The following is a 6,535-nucleotide window of genomic DNA, read 5'->3' as shown; positions in this document are numbered from 1 at the left end:
TTATATTACATAACAATTTTTTCAAATTCAACAATGAATTTTTTGTCCAAACGCGTGGGACCGCAATGGGCACGAAATGTGCACCAGTGTATGCCAACCTGTATATGGGCGCGTTTGAGGAGACTCTCCATGACCCACATATTAAATTCTATAAAAGGTATATAGATGATATCATTCTCATATGGGATGGTACATTAGAAGAAATTCCTAAATTCATCCAACAAATTAATTCCAATTCATGGAATTTGGAATTTACAGGATCCATCAATCAGACCAAAGCCACCTTTTTAGATTTGGACATCTATATCGAAGCCGGCCAAATACAAACTAAGACGCATTTTAAAACCGTAGATGCGAACAGTTTCCTCGACTTTCGTAGCGACCACGCTAAGTCGTGGAAGTTAAACGTACCTTTTGGCCAATTTAAACGCATCAGGCGTAATTGTTCCACCATTCAGGAATATGAGAACCAGTCAGAGATCTTGGCCAAAAGATTTACAGATAAAAAATATCCTAAAACACTCATTTCCAATTCCCAAAACAGAGCTAAAATAGAAGGGAGAGGTATCCAACTCCCTAATCCTATGGATGCCTCTCAACATAATAAACTCAAATCCACTAATCCAAGTTGTAACCTAATTACCCGCTATAACTCATGTCATAAAGAACTCAAGGATATCATCAGAAAACATTGGCATATTTTAAAATCTGATCCATATTTAACTTCTGAAATACCGTCTCTTCCACAAATTACTTTTAGACGAAGTCGAACTTTGGCGAGCATCTTAGCTCCATCACAGCCACGGCAGTTTAGGTCTAGGCCAAAAATAAGAACGCCCATTCCCATACTACACACTAGAGGATCTTTCAAATGCGGTAAACCCACTTGCAAGTGTTGTCAAAACATCTGTCACAAACGTAAGGAGATTGAAATAGATACTAACACTTCCCCATTTCAAATCAATCAATTCATGAACTGTTCAACCAGTTATGTTATCTACTTGATAGAATGTCCATGCAAATTGAAGTATATTGGACGTACAGTTAACGCATTACGTAGTCGTCTAAACCAGCACAGATCAAATATAAGAAACAACTTCCTTAAACATAGTGTCTCAAAACATTTTTTTCTACATCACGCATCAGATCCCACTCACCTTAAGATCACCCCTGTCGAACAAATTCCCAACGGCGAATTCTCCAAATTAAGAACCAAGGAGATGTTTTACATCTTCCACTTTAATACCTTGATTCCACACGGCCTAAACGAGACTTTAGAGAAATTTTAGCAATATCAAAATATATATATATATGGATAAAAATTTGAGTTTTTTTTTTTTTTTTTTTTTTTTTTTTTTTTTTTTATATTAATCATGCATAATTATATTTATTGGTCATAATTTGCATTTATTTTTTGTCATTTGTGACCTACTATTGCATGTGCACGTGTGTGCATATATATATGTATATATGTATATGTCAGTATGTATGTATGTGTATATATATATGTGTATATGTATTTGTTTATATATATATATGTTTTATTCTGTATAAATCGTTTTACTATATGTGCATAACATAATTATTAATATATGATTCTCTTAAAGACCATTCATAGTTTATTGTTCAGATTATGCATATTTATTAATTTGAATATCTACCATGTATACTTATTCATTTAATTCCTTGTATATTGGTTATACAATTTATGGTTATACATATATTTATATTATGTGACTGTCCTTTTAATTGTTCATTTATGTGCCTGTCCCTTTAAATGACACCACGGCACCCAACATGCACTATATGCTACATGTTGTAATGTATATACCTCGGTTTCCCCTTATCTTAGCTGTTGTTTGAATGTCATAACTTTATTGTTTATGCATTCTGCTCATGAGATACAGCGTCATGACGTCAGACACATATGCACATGTGACTCTGCGTTTGAATGTCATAACTTTATTTCTTATGCATTCTACGCACAAGACACAGCGTCATGACGTCAGACGCATATACACACGTGACTTTAGCCCAGATAGCCGTACATTCAAAATACCTACAGCTAAGCTATAAGATGCATTTGAGCACGCTATGCATCTATAGAATGTGTCAATTCACGCAGCACCATCAGTGTCTTTCTCTTCTCCCCTCCCCTTCCCCCCTTGCCCCTGTAATGCATGATTATGCTAATCTATACTGACAAAGCAGACATCAGTGTAGAAGCATCTGTCCTGCTAACCATGTAACATCAACACGTTAGCAGTGTTTTTTCCTTTGCCTTTTCCCCTCCCTGCAATGTGTTGTTATACCATCAGATGCCGACACAATCGTAACAGTTTGGTAATTACTCATTGCTATATACCAGCAGTGACCCCCCTCCCCCCCCCCTCCCCTTTCCTCCCTCCCCCTCCCCTTCCCATTCACTTCCCTTTACAACATGCATTGATGCCGACACAACAGATGCCAGTCTGGATTTGGCAGCCTGATTACCTTCATTTGTCACAGGATTACAAGGTACTTTTATTACTATATATGTCTAGTTTTATTCATACAATGTACACTTGAAAAAGGCCGTGCGGCCGAAACGCGTTGTGTATTATATTTTATCTTGTTTTATTAAAATCGTGGAACCTGTTCATCATTGCTGATCGGTACCATATTTGATACGCCTATTTGGATTAGGAGGCGCCTACCCTAAAGGCGCCTCCCTGAAGTAAGTGATATAACTTTAGTCCCTTCAGTATATTCTATTTCCACCTATTCTACGGTGCGAGCGCTGAGGTCTTTTTTCTTTTTATCTCATTTATATCTTCCTCCTTCATGCCATGATCGGAGTTTCCCTCTAGCCGCTCTCTCTTATGAGATTGTTTACAGCACCTAGGAATACTCGTCTTCACCTGGCAATCAAGACCACTCACCTACTACACTTTTCAGTATCCTTCTAGTGAGCGCCACATCCTTACTCATCACCTTTCCTTTACGGATCTCCATGGAGAACCCCGGTAATATTTTATTACAGGATGGGCGCACCCTGTTGGACACTATAGAAGACATTTGGTTGAAATTACCAGGACAATTTCTATCATCTATCCAATCAGTATTGGATGATGAAAAAACGGATATCGAAAAATCAGATGAGAATTCTGAAGATACAAATACCACCAAGTTATATACATTTACCACATTTGATAAAGAATGGGATAATAATACCATTACAAATATGATATTTGATGAATTTATTAATATAACGTCTGATGACACACAGTTACAACAAATATTGAGAACATGTATTGACAAACTCTGGCGCCATACCCTGGATTGGCTCATGTTATCAATATATAGGTTGAATAATGTTGCACCTAGAGGTTTACGCATTTCTATCAGATCGGCATTTCCCGACGATTCGAAGTTTACTGGCGAATGGAATATCATGTTAGGCACCTTTTCAGACCTATTTATGGGTAAAATTATTGAAAAAAGGAAAAATCTGAGCGACATGTTACTGCAGAAAACATTATATTTGAGTAATAAATGTAAACATGACATATCTACAGAAATTGTCAAATATATTGATTCTCTATATAAGACTATCTCTACCCGCAAAATCAAGAAGTTACATAGAGATCTTACTGACAAAAAAGAGAAAAAGAATTTTGTTTGGGAGTATAAAATTAAGAATAATAAAAAATCCCCTTTCAATAAGGGAAATGGTCCTACCTCTTTTGATAACAAACAGACTCATAATAATACTCCCAAGAGCACCCATCAACGCTCTAATTATAGTAAGAGATTTAAATCAAACCCAAGAAATTCCCGTACAAATATGAATTCATATGGTTATAGAGATCCGTATCGAGGGAACCAATGGGACTTTAATTTTTGCCCTAGAGAATACCCTGGGCAAAACTTTCATCTAGAGAGCCACTGGGAACATAACCAATGGCCCAATAAGCCCTTTACATTTTTCCCTCCCCCCCATAGACCACCTCTATTACCAACACCCCCCCCGTGGCGACGCATTAATCAGCCACATGCATGGTCACATCCTCCAATCAGATCCTCATCTACGTATCAGAGGAGTGTTTCAAGAGCACGTTACAGTGGACAGTCACAGAACAAAGACCCCTCTCTAATTAAGCCCCTACTACCCAATTTGAGGAAAATTCCACAACTCCCCAAGTCTATTCCAATTGTTAATTCTACTTCATCCACTCATAATAAATCAAATGCACCACCCATTGGGTCTATCCCTTCATCTAATAGCTCTGGTAACCAGTGCCAATTAAATAAAAACCTAGTACCTTTAGTAAATAAATCTCCTTCTATAGATATCAATAATACGGATAACCAGACATTTTCCTCCAATACCAATAATATTCCCATACCAGTCAACGTACCATCTCTGATAACACCCCTAGTATTGATGGACACATCTGGGAGTCCTACAGATCTGATCAATTTTTTGCAGAATCAAGATACTAATTCAATAGAACCTCCTATAGATTGTAATCCCATTCCCAACTCCAATTCTGATCTTCTAACAAATACTCCATTGAATCCTTTTTTAGAGATAGAGGTCTCTCGATCTCCATCAATCGAGAGACAGCCACTAGTCACGAGAATGACTCGAAGCACTCTTTCAGCGAATTTGAAAGGAAAAACACCCCACCATCTTCACAAGCCTATTGTCGGCAATCCACAAATTCAGAAAATAACCCAATTTTACCAATCTCCCAACAGATCTCCAAACCCAAAAGAGTCAGAAGAAGGGGCAAACGAGGCGGTCAAAAATCAAAGAGCAATAAAACCATCCAGACCACTCCGCAAAATACAATCCCCAACAACGAAGCGTTAGAAGCAGGTATTTTTAACCTTTCTAAATACCAACTAAACCAAGAGGAGATCAATATCCTCTCCAGAGGGCTTTCTTTTAGCCCCTCTAGTCACCCAAACATTTTTGAATTATTTGTAGATCTAAATACATACATACGCAAATTAACACTAAAAAGACACTTTAAACTTCACCCATGTAACCCTCCTAGTGATCTAACTACTCATCATAATTATGATAAAGTCCCTGATTCCGATAACCACATAGTACAACAATTTATACACACTGATTTAAAAGCATCCAGCACTTTCTATCCGGTGGAATCCAAAGGTCCACAAATTATAACATTTTACAATGAGGTACTAAAGAATTTTAAAGAGCTAGCTAATCAACTAGAACTCCATAAAAACAAGAAAAATAAAAAGGGTAACCTAACCAGGTTTCAACTTAGACTCATTAATAAATTGGCCAAGGAACAAGGAGTGATTATCAAGCCAGCAGATAAGGGGGGAGGAATAGTCCTTATGGACAAGACATACTATTTGGACGAATCATTTCGTATTTTAAAAAATTGTTCTAATTACAAACCTCTATCTGCAGATCCATCTGCCGAGATTAAAGAAAAACTACATGTTTTGATTAATGAGGCTTATCAAGATGGTTGCATCTCCAAAGATGAGAAAATTTTCTTATATCCGAAACATCCCGAAACACCTTATTTTTATTTTCTCCCTAAGATTCATAAATCAGTAACACAACCCCCTGGCAGGCCCATCATTGCGGGCATGAACTCCCTCACAAGCAACCTCTCTCAGTATGTAGATAAACAATTACAACGTCTAGTAGTCCAACTTCCATCCTACCTCAAAGACACCACACATTTATTACAATATTTACAAAACATCCAATGGGAAAAATCTTTCATTTGGGTGACTCTAGACGTCAGTGCATTATATTCTAACATACCACATATATTAGGTTTACAAGCAGTGAAACATTATTTAGATCAAGATTCATTAACCCCTCCCAGACAGAAGCAATTCATCTTAGATGCCATTTATTTTATATTACATAACAATTTTTTCAAATTCAACAATGAATTTTTTGTCCAAACGCGTGGGACCGCAATGGGCACGAAATGTGCACCAGTGTATGCCAACCTGTATATGGGCGCGTTTGAGGAGACTCTCCATGACCCACATATTAAATTCTATAAAAGGTATATAGATGATATCATTCTCATATGGGATGGTACATTAGAAGAAATTCCTAAATTCATCCAACAAATTAATTCCAATTCATGGAATTTGGAATTTACAGGATCCATCAATCAGACCAAAGCCACCTTTTTAGATTTGGACATCTATATCGAAGCCGGCCAAATACAAACTAAGACGCATTTTAAAACCGTAGATGCGAACAGTTTCCTCGACTTTCGTAGCGACCACGCTAAGTCGTGGAAGTTAAACGTACCTTTTGGCCAATTTAAACGCATCAGGCGTAATTGTTCCACCATTCAGGAATATGAGAACCAGTCAGAGATCTTGGCCAAAAGATTTACAGATAAAAAATATCCTAAAACACTCATTTCCAATTCCCAAAACAGAGCTAAAATAGAAGGGAGAGGTATCCAACTCCCTAATCCTATGGATGCCTCTCAACATAATAAACTCAAATCCACTAATCCAAGTTGTAACCTAA

This window comes from Eleutherodactylus coqui, chromosome 5, assembly GCF_035609145.1.
Source record: "Eleutherodactylus coqui strain aEleCoq1 chromosome 5, aEleCoq1.hap1, whole genome shotgun sequence".
Lineage (NCBI taxonomy): Eukaryota > Metazoa > Chordata > Amphibia > Anura > Eleutherodactylidae > Eleutherodactylus > Eleutherodactylus coqui.
This window is presented reverse-complemented; position numbering follows the sequence as displayed.